Raw genomic sequence first — 11510 nt, forward strand, 5'->3', positions numbered from 1 at the left:
TAAAAATGGGCTGGTACTCCATAAAGATCCTTAGTAAAGTGGAAAGTGATAATAGTAACGTCTAGGGAGTGGTCTGGTATAGACAGATAAGCTAGAGAAAGAAATAGGTTGTTGGACATATACACAGTAAATATATTTAATGACTGATTTTATATATAAAATCAGTCATTAAATCAATATCTAATTTACATGCAGCATATGGAAGTACATAAAGATGTATTTTAGTACTGTATATAGTAGGCTTATGGTCTTTGCTCTTGTATTATAAGCCTCACTTATAATTAAGTATTGTTGTTCAGCAGTGTAGAATCTATTAAAGACTTGTTCAAACCAGTTGAATGCAGATAATTGAGTATACAAGAACAGGCTGGTGCTGAGGAGAGAACTGCAAAAAATTCAAAGGAAAAACAGCAATGAACGTACAGAAAGGAAATATACATTTTTTTGGCCAACATATCAGAAGCCTAATGAAATTGAGATAAGAATAAGAAAGATATCGGAACAGTCCTGGTGGCTGCTATGGCCCTCCAAAATAGCTAGAGTATGTTTTGGTGATCAGCTGTTTTTTTAATTATCTATTTAGTGGAATAAATTGGGAAAAGGAGGGGGAGCAACTGTTTCAACAAGATTGTCTTTGTACATAGGTTGTTGCTCAAGGCTATTCTGGAACTAATATAAATCACCAATTCAGCTGAAGTTGAGGAGCATGAGAGCAAGTAATTGTAGTGATGCTGCACAAAAGTTAATTTTTGACTTCTTGTAATGGGATCAAGTTGACTTACACTAAGGAGAGCAATCTACACATTCCTACCTAGTGCAGTGTTGAACGATTAGTCATGGTAGTGTTGAGGCAATTGATCCGCTAATGAGTGGATTTGGAACTCTGTCTCAGCTGAAAATTTAGGGAGACTGAAAATGATACTGTTTTATCTTTTGCTCCTACATACTAGAGAGAGGTTGGCTTCAACAGAGTTACTGAGGTAACTTTATTTAATACTTGTAATATAATGTTTTACATAAAGATGTCAATACTTAGCCCTTACAGAGTACTCTGTATATTCAAAATGCTTTATGAATATGAAGTAATAACAGTATAAAGTAATAAACCTCAGGAATTTAAATCTAAGTAATTCTCTGCCATGAGAAGGATGATGTGATTGTATTATAGATTTAAGAAATAAGAAGGGATAATAGTTAAGGAAAAAATTCTGTAAAAGCAGCAAAGAGCCCTGTGGCACCTTATAGACTAACAGACGTATTGGAGCATGAGCTTTCGTGGGTGAATACCTTTGTCGTATTCACCCACGAAAGCTCATGATCCAATACGTCTGTTAGTGTATAAGGTGCCACAGGACTCTTTGCTGCTTTTACAGATCCAGACTAACACGGCTACCCCTCTGATACTTGAAAAAGTTCTGATGAATCAAAAGAGCCTTCCTCCTGACGACTCGCTATCTAATAGATGTACAAGCTTACGAATAGGTGTAAAGCCCTTCTCAGCAGTCACCACTGGCTCTTCTCTCAGGTAGTTGCATAGGTGGCAGACTCAGAGGGCCATGGCCCAACTTCTTTTTGGCCTGCCCAGCCCAACTTGGGTTGGTCCAGTGGCACCAGGGCCAGGAAAGGGGTTGGGTGGGGCAGGTCATCATGAGGGAGACCTTCACCTGCACGCTGTGGTGAGAGCCAATGGGCCAGAGCGGGGTCAGCCCTATGGGATAGGAGCCACTGCAAACTGAGTGCTCTTCAATCAACAACCCCTAATGGCCTCCCATCCCTCAGAGACAGGACCTCAGTCTTCCCGCCAGCATGGTCCCCACACTTTAAATGATGCTCCGCAGCCCCTGGGAGTTGGGAGCCTGAATCCAGGAAGCCCTACATGATCCTGTGTTACCACAGAGAAAAGAGTCAGATTACTAGGTGAGGAGAGGAATAAAGTTTCCATGGACTTGGATGGTGAAAATGGTAGGATTTACAAGGAACATTTTTTGGGGGATGTCACACAGGGAGAGCACAGGAAAGAGTATAGTCAGCCTTCTACTTAGCATTTGTGCTTGGGGAACCCCTCTCCATACTGGCTGGGCTGAGGTACAATGCTAAGTAAAAGTACTTAATGTTACTCAGCGCAAATGTAAAGTACTTTGTTGTAATGCAGTTTGCTGGTTTTCTTATGTAAAGTACTTCAGTGAGCTCTGTGAGTGCTTGAATTAACTAATTTTAATTTAAAAAAAAAGAGAAAAAGAAAAACCCTTTCAGAGGCCAGGGGATCTTAATTATACTTTTTTTTTAATGTGAGCTGTCTGATTCTATAAAAAATTAGAATGTAGAGACTGCTAGTCAAGAGTACCAGTTTTAAAAACTGATGTCAATGCCCCTGAGTACTCAGGTCTGTCTTGCCACCTAAATGAGCAGAACTCTGTGATAAATGGCTCCTTACACCAAGAATCATAGCAATATTCAGGTTACTCTTGCTCCCAAAGGATCAGTCACCCCAGGTCAATTGCACTTTGGGTCTCACACAAATAATAATGTTTGCAGCCAATCCTATACTAAACTATATGAAGATTTATTAAATAGGAAAAGGAAATTAGAGACTTGTATATGAGGTTAAAGCAAGAAAACAGACACATGAATGAGTTACAGACTTAGGTTAGAAACAGAAAGGAGCATAAACTTTGGCAAGTCGAATGTAAAAGGATAATTAGGCAGGCCAAAAAAGAATGTGAAGAGCAACTAGCAAAAGACACAAAAGCTAATAGCAATTTTTTAAAAAAAGAATCTCAGATGCAGGAACCCAGTTTGATTGAGATGCTAAAGGAGCATTCCTGGAAGCTGAGGCCATTGCAGAGAAGCTAAATGACGTCTTTGCATCAGTCTTCACTGCAGAGAAACTCAGGGAGATCCCCACACTTGAGCCACTCTTTTTAGATGACAAATCTGAGGAGCTGGCACAGATTGAGGTGTCAATAGAAAAAGTTTTGGAAGAAATTGATAAATTAAACAGTAATAAGTCACCAGTACCAGATTGTATTCACCCAAGGTTCTGAGGGAACTTGAATATGAAATTGCAGAACTGACTGTAGTGTGTAAGCTATCAGTCTCAAAATCAAATGACTGGAACATAGCTAATGTAATGCTCATTTTAAAAAAAGGCTCAAGAGGCAATCGTGGCAATTAGAGGCTGGTAAGCTTAACTTCAGTACCAGGCAAAGTGGTTGAAACTGTAGTAAAGAATAGAATTATCAGAAACGTAGATGAACATGATATATTGGGGAAGACTCAGTATGGTTTTGTAAAGGGAAATCATGCCTCGCCAGACTATTACAATTCTTTGAGGGAGTCAACAAGCACATGGGCAAGGGTGATCCAGTGGATATAGTGTGCTTGGACTTTCGTGAAGCCACTGATTGTAAGGCAGGTTTTCTAATCCTTTAATCATTCTTATGGCTCTTCTCTGAACCATCTCAAATTTTTCAATATTCTTTTTGAGTTGTAGACACCAGAGCTGAATGCAGTATTCCAGCAGAGGTAAACTAACCTCTCAACTCCTATTCGAGAATTCCCTGTTTATTCATCCAAAGACTGCATTTGTTCTTTTGGCCACAGCACTGCACAAAGTGCTCAGATTTAGCTGATTATTCACCATGACCACCAAATCTTTTTCAGAGTCACTGCTTCCCAGAATAGAGTGTCCCCATTCTATAAATATGGCCTACATTCTTTGTCCCTGGATGCATACCTTTAGCTATATTAAAACAGTCATTGTTTGCTTGTGTCCACTTTACCAAGCTAGCCAGATCACTCAGTAGTAGTGACCTGTCCTCTTCATTATTTAGCACTCCTCCCATTTTTGTGTCATATGCAGACTTTATCAGTCATGATTTTATGTTTTCTGCCAGGTCATTCATAAAAACGTTAAATAGTGTAGGACCAAGAACTGATAACTGGGGGACCCCAGTAGAAACACTCACTTGATGATTTTCCCTTTACAGTTACATTTTGAGACCTATCAGTTAACCAGCTTTTAATCCATTTAATGGCAGGGCTCCTGTGTCGAAATTGTGGTGGAAGCCTAATATTGGGGGATCTGCAATATTGGGAATTAAGTAGGGCCTTAATGATAAGACTACATCTTTTTTTTTAGATACATAACAGGGGAAGGAAAGACACTGACAATCTGCAGAGACTTTTTCAAATAACAATAGGCTCAGACTGGCTGAATAGTTGAGATATCAATGTATGACAGGAATTAAACAAAAGGTTATTTTATATTGTATATTCACAGAATCATTAACTTCTTATCAGTTTGTATCATTTGTACAGTAGAGAGTGATGGAAGAGTTGTTTAAGGCAGTGGTTGTATTTCTTTTATTCCATTGAAGGAGTTAGACAATATGGGCCTATTTTCAGAAGTGTTAAGTACCCATCACTTCAGCTGGCATCAGTGGGAGTGGCAGGTGTTCAAAACCTCAGAAAATCAGACCCTGTGGAAAGTTTGTGTGTCTGTGGGCTTGATCTTTCAGTTCTTATTTAGGCATATCTCCAGTTTACTTAAATGGCATTACCTGTAGAAATGGAGACATCTATATAACACACCTATGTAACCCTTCTGCCCCTCTGAGTTGGCAGCAACAAGGGCCGGGTTCAGTATCCAGGGGTTCCGTTTCAATAACACAATGCAAAACCGGCTCGAGCCCCCACCCAGTGACCTGGGACAATTACCTACCACCCCCCCGGGTGCCTCTAGGAGGCAATACTTCCCCACTTGCAAGCACGAAGTCTGAGTGTAGCAAAATCCTTTTAATAAAGGAGGGAAACAATGTGGCATCACGTTGGAGAGACACCACAAACAGGACTATACACAAACCATAAGCAAAAACCCACCTCCAAGTACATTTGGCACTGTCCTTAGGGTCTTAAGTCCAATCACCCCAAAGTCCAACAACCCAAAAGTCTCAGTCTCCGGTCAGTGCCACCCCAAAGTTCAAAAGTTTATCTGCAGAGTTTTACCCCCCCCCCCCCAGCCTGGGTGGAAATGGCGGGGGGTCACACACACAGGGTGCTAGGGACACCTTACGTGGGCCAGGGCCGACTGCCCCGCTTTTCTGTGGAGTTCTGCTGCAGCCTTCACCACGACTGGCTCCACTCCACCAGCTGTGCCGCTCCTCCAGCAGACCCGTGAACCACGTCAGCCGTCCCCCACAAACCGCTCCACACTGCTCACTGTTCCATGGGCTGCTCCAACGTGCTGCAGACTGCTCCGCTCTGCCAGCTGCTTGGTGATAGATCTTCAGGCTCTCCCACTACTTAACACAGCACTCAGTGATCTCAGCTTAGTAAGTTTAGCTCTTTTAGTGATTTCAGCTCTTAGTGATTTCAACTTGTAGTAGGAGAGCCCCACTGCCACATGGCCCAACATGAATTCAGGTCAGCAACCTCTAGATGGACTCCTAAAGGATTCAAAATTAGCTCTGCTCTTTAACAGTGGAGAGAGGAGGAAGTGCAATTGGTGTTCCAGGCCCTCAAAAGGGGCCCATACCATCAGGTACACACACCAGTCCCCAGCCTCTCTCCCCTCACTGGGTTTTGGAACCCCTGTCCCTTGTCTAGCAAGTACTTTTTCATGCAGGTTGAGTCATTTCTGTCATAAAGCAGTCTCATAGTTCCTCATTCACATAATTAAGGTAACAGCCCCTTTTTTTCCTTCCTGCCCCAATAACAAAGAAATTGGGGATTCCACAGTGTGAAAATAACCATCCCATGCTGCTGTGTGTTATGCTAAGTGGAGTGGGTTTACCAATGCAAATGCACATTCCTAAAATTCCTTTGCCCACTCCTCATAATGTACCACCAGATGTCAGGGTAGGGCTCATCCTGACTCTGCTTACATCCTCCCCCCAGCCGAGAATTTGTCGTCCCAACAAATCACATTTCCTACTATACCAACTTACTGGTCCCCTCCAAAGGGCCTCAGATAGCCCACTTTAGTGAGGAGCCAATACATTTAGCACACAGGTTTGTGAAAGCTAATCACCCCAGGTGCATCGTAAGTTAGCCGTTTCACTGGTCTTATTACTCTGTCTCGCCTATGGAGAAACTCTGTTGCTGTGGTAGGGGGGACATCCTCTTCAGTGACGGATGGGGAGGTTTCCTGTGAGTTCCCCTCGGATACTGGCATAGGCCCCTGCATTTCTAGTTCTAACCGTGGAAGATCGAAAGTGCTTGGGACATCTTCCATCTGTATGTCGCCACTGTCCAATAATCTGTGTAAGTCATTACACGGGGGTTCCACCAGTGGCTCAGGAGTGTCAGGAATGGGCCTAAATACTTCTGCCATAGGGTTTAGGGCGGAAGAGGAGGTAGTCTCTTTTGATTCAGCTGATCGAGACTGCAATCTTGTCTTCATCCTAGGATACACCATGGTTGTGTCTTCCTCCTCAGACTCACTCTCAGATGTGCTGAGTAGGGGTAGGTTAGCTGCAGGAGGCCGGCTGTCCACGTTGGGAGGTGTCTTTGGTACAGCACCTTCGTTCTGCCCAATTGCCCTGTTGTGGCCCATCTCATAAGGGCTGCCTACCAATTCCCCCACCGGGAGCAAAAGGTTTCTATGCACGGTCTTTGTCTGCCCTGGACCCTCTTCAGGTTTGATCTTGTAGACCGGCAGGTCTCTTAGCTTTTCCATCACCAAGTAAGGTATTGCCTTCCATCTGTCAGCTATCTTGTGTTTGCCAGCAATACCCAAATTTCGCAGCAGGACTCTGTCCCCTGGCTGGAGCTCTTGCGGACGTACTCTAGCATCATATCGATGTTTGTTACGATCTGCATTCTTCTGAGCTGCAGATGTAGCTAAGTGGTAAGCATCCTGCAGCTTTTCTCGTAGTCGGGATACATATTGCTGATGGGTTTCATAGCTATCGCCATCCTCTGATGCACCAAAGCACAGGTCTATGGGTAATCTTGGTTCTCGCCCAAACATCAAGAGATATGGGGTGACTCCCGTAGCATCATTCTTGGTGGCGTTGTAGGCGTGCACCAGAAATGCAACATGTTGGCTCCAGATTGCCTTCTGCTCTGGCCGCAAAGTCCCTAACATATCTAACAGGGTTCGGTTGAACCTCTCTGGCTGAGGGTCACCCTGCGGGTGATAAGGCGTTATCCTCGACTTTTTAATTCCTGCTATCCTCAGCACCTCCTTCAGAAGGTGACTCTCAAAGTCTCGTCCCTGATCCGAGTGTATCCGGGCTGGGAATCCATAAACTGAGAAATATTTTTCCCAAAGTACCCGGCGACAGTGTTGGCCCTCTGATCACGTGTGGGATATGCCTGCGCATATCGCGTATAATGGTCGGTCACAACCAGAATGTTCCCAATATTCCTCTTGTCCACTTCTAAAGACAAGAAATCAATGCAAACCAGCTCCAGAGGTTTGTTGCTGGTAATGTTCTTCAGATATGCAGCCCTCGTGGGCAGAGTTTTCCTTTGAACACATCGAGCACAGGTCTCACATTTCCTGCGAACATCTTCAGCCATCCGGGGCCAATAGAACCTACTTCGGATAAGTTCCAGGGTCCTCTCCATCCCTAAATGTCCAAAGTCATCATGCAGGGCCCTCATGGCCAGGCCTCTGTACTCTTTTGGCAGCACTAGTTGGTTCTGTTGCCTTTGTAGAGGGTCTGTGGTCACACGGTGTAGCACTCCCTGAATCAGTTTTAGCTTGGTCCATTCTCTCAATAGTAGTTTGCCCTCTGGGGTAGGTGGGACAACCGCAGCTGGGCCTCGCCCCTCCCTTTTGGCAAGTAGCGTATCACGAATGTCAGTATCTTGCAGCTGGGCTTCTTGCCAGTCAGCCGCATTGAGTACGGGCAAAGGAGATTGGTCCAAAGCAATATAGTTCACTGAAGCAGAAGGCAGCATTCAGGGGGCAGTCCCAAAGCTTCAGCAACGCATCCATGAAGGCTCTCATGGGCCTCTGGCTCTCGGCAACTCACACTGCAAATAGCTCTCACTCCATCCGTGGGTATCACAGCAACTCCTGGTGCTTGTGGACGCCTGGACAATGCATCTGCATCTACATTGCTTCTCCCTGATCGGTATTGAATGCTGAAGTCATAGCTAGCCAAAGCGGCCACCCATCTTTGCCCTGTAGCATCCAGTTTAGCACTTGTTAACACATAAGTCAGTGGGTTGTTGTCTGTCCACACCTGGAACTAAGCCTCTTACAAGTAGTCTCAAAATTTCTCAGTGATGGCCCATTTCAAGGCCAAGAACTCCAGCTTGTGGGTGGGATAGCGTGTTTCACTATCAGACAGTCCTTGGCTGGCAAAGGCTACAGGTTTACGCGTGCCTTCCACCTCCTGGTACAGTACTGCTCCCAGACCCTCCAAACTGGCATCTGTATGCAGGATAAATGGTTTGCTTGGGTCAGCAAAGGCTAGGACAGGGGCATGAGTTAGGCAAGTAATGATTTCTCGAAAAGCCTTTTCACATCTCTCATTCCACCGTGGCCCAAAGGGTTCAAGGGGCCATAGTGTCTCTCTGCGGAAGGCCTTTTATTCCTGGTCTTAGATTTGTTCTTGCTGGACTGATATCCCCTGGTAAGATCATTGAGGGGTTTTACAATTGTAGCATAGTTTTTTACAAATCTGCGGTAGTAGCCACTAAACCCAAGGAAAGTCTTGAGTTCTCTGTAGTTGCTTGGACGTGGCCATGTAGTGAGTGCTTCTATTTTATCAGGATCAGTACTCACACTCTCTTGGGACACGATGTGGCCCACGTACTTCACCGAGGTCCTGCAGAACTGGCATTTGTCAATTGAAAGCTTCAAACCATAATCCTCCAACCTATCAAGCACTTTAAGAAGTCTTTCTTCATGCTCCTCCCAAGGTTCTTCCAAACACAATCAGGTCATCCAAATAAACTAACACTTGCAGTAAATTCATGTCTCCCACAACTTTCTCCATAAGACGTTGAAATGTGGCAGGTGCTCCAGAAATCCCTTGGGGCATGCGTTCGAACTGATAAAACCCTAATGGGCAGATGAAGGCTGTCTTCTCCTTATCTTCTTCACCCAGAGGGATCTGGTAGTATCCACTCCGAAGATCCAACACAGAGAACCACTGGCTTCCCAGTAAACAGTCTAAAGCATCTTGGACTCGAGGCATTGTGTACTGATCAACCACTGTACGGCGGTTCAGGGTACGGTAGTCAATACACATCCGGATTTTCCCATTCTTTTTACGGACCACCACAATGGGTGAGGCGTATGAGCTGCGGGACTCTGTAATGATGCCATTTGCAGCCAGCTCTTGAAGATGTTGTCACACATCTTCCATCTCGGAGAGAGCAAACCTCCTAGATCTCTCTCGGAAAGGTCGGGAGTCATGTAGTCTGATGTTGTGCTCTACTCCTTTTGCACTTCCCACATCCCACTCATGCAGTGAGAACACCTTGGGTCTTTCACAAAGTTTCCTCCTCATGCGATCTTTCCACTCCTCCGACAATGGTGAATCTCCAAAGTCAAACTTTGCTGGGTCTATTGTCGGAACTTGAGTCTCGCACTGGGGTTTCACAATTGATTCAGGCTCAACGAGGTCTGCTATCTTTTGTCCTTGCTTCACAACAACATCTTGACTTGTTTCATTAGCAATCAGTATAGTCACCTTTTCCTGGGCTTCAGCAGGTAGGGTTATGACTCCACTGGGGACCAGCACTCCTTCCGGGAGCTCTCCTTCAACTGGCTGCTCTATCATTGCTAATGCCCCTTTACTGCCTTTCAGCCTGGTACTCATGACAAGCACCTCTTGCTCTGTCCTTGTGGGAACTACTAAGGGGGTTGTGCCCATGTACTTCAGTGCCCCAATCGGTAGCTCAGATGTCTCCTTTTTTAGCACTCTCAATCTTCCTATAGGCTTCAGCACAAAGCGTGTGGATCATCAGAGTACTCAGGTACTGGTCCCCAGCCCGTCGTCTGCAGTAATTCGCGAGCACCTTGAAGAGACTGGAGTTGGTCCCTATCAGCACAGACACATCAGAGGTCCCTTTAGGGTCAGGGCATATTAAGGCAGCTGTGTCTACCTCTTCCGTTACCCCAGCAACCTCCTCTGGGAATTCCAGGTGCACTATGACATACCCTTGGTAGGGGTATTCATCCATGCTGAGGCCACACAGACCAATGCCAGTCAGTGGCTGTATAGGCAGGTGCCTAAGCATCTGTTGGTAGAATGACTGAAATATAATAGTCACTTGAGATCCAGTGTCAAGCACGGCTTTACACTCCACCCCTTCAATCCTCACCATGACCTCTGCTCGCGGCCCTATCAGTCCTGCAGGGATCCCAGCTGGACGGTCTCTTTTGGGGGAATCTTCAAATCCTGTAGGTCTAGGTGGTCTCTGTCCCCAGACCTTCTGGCCGCTACTGGGTCTCTCCCAACTGCTCCTCAGCTTTTCATACACTAAGGAGGGGTTCTCTTCCTTATGGCAGTTAGTAGCACTGTGCCCATCGTGACCACACTGATAGCAAAAGAATTGCCCTTTCCCCCTTCGCCGGGGTGGGACAGTGGCTCTAGATACTGACTTCTCCATTGTCACAGTCTGAGGCTCCTTATTCCTGGAAATCTTAGCTCGGTCAACGGTGCTTTGCAGCTCAGCTATCCGTTCTGTCAGGACCTGCATTTGTTGGGCAAGTTCCTCTGTAGTGCTCACCATCAGTACACTGGCCATTTGCAGTGGCGTTGTGCTGGCTGGTTCCAATGTTTGGGCTTCCCAACACTCGCTGGCAGCCTGCCTTTCTTCCTCTTCCCTGACCTCCTTTATCAGCTGGGAGTAACTTGGGGGATGATCCTGCCGTTCTCTTAGTCGGAGATGAAGTAGGATCGGGTTCTGATACCGAGTCCCTCTTACAACTTGAGCCAGTCTGGTCTGATCCATCTGCTCAGCAGTCACTGCTCCCCTCATAACAGCTCTCTGAAGCAGTCTCTCCAGCCTCTGTATATAGGCTGAAATTTTCTCACCCCTTTCCTGTCGGGAATCAAGGAATTTACAGTAACTGTCTTCAGGGCTCTCTACGCTCCCAAAGGTATTATCAAGGGCCTCTAGGCAGTCCTTCACACTGACCTTAGGGTCAATGAGCTTCAGGGTGCGAAGTACATCTAATGCTGGGCCACTAAGGCTCTCTATTAGACATCTTCGCTTTACTACATAAGGTACGGCCCACTCCCGCAGCATTTCAGTGGTATGCTCCAACCAGGGTTCAAACTCCTCTTCCCCAGCAAATAACCTTAACTTACGACAAGAGTTTGACGTAGCATAGGCCAACACAATCTTTTCCAATATATGCCCCAGTGCTTGTGCCCAATCACTGGCTGAGGCTGCCGCCCCTGAGCTAGGGGCTGCAGGACTGGGGCCCAACAAATCCGACATTTTAGCCATTATACAAACAGTAATTCCCTCAAAATATAAAGACAATTGTTTCCCAATACAGTGGAACACTCAACAGGTGCTTGCGAGGGGTACTG

This window comes from Mauremys reevesii, linkage group 1 (assembly GCF_016161935.1).
Source record: "Mauremys reevesii isolate NIE-2019 linkage group 1, ASM1616193v1, whole genome shotgun sequence".
In the NCBI taxonomy this organism is placed as follows: domain Eukaryota; kingdom Metazoa; phylum Chordata; order Testudines; family Geoemydidae; genus Mauremys; species Mauremys reevesii.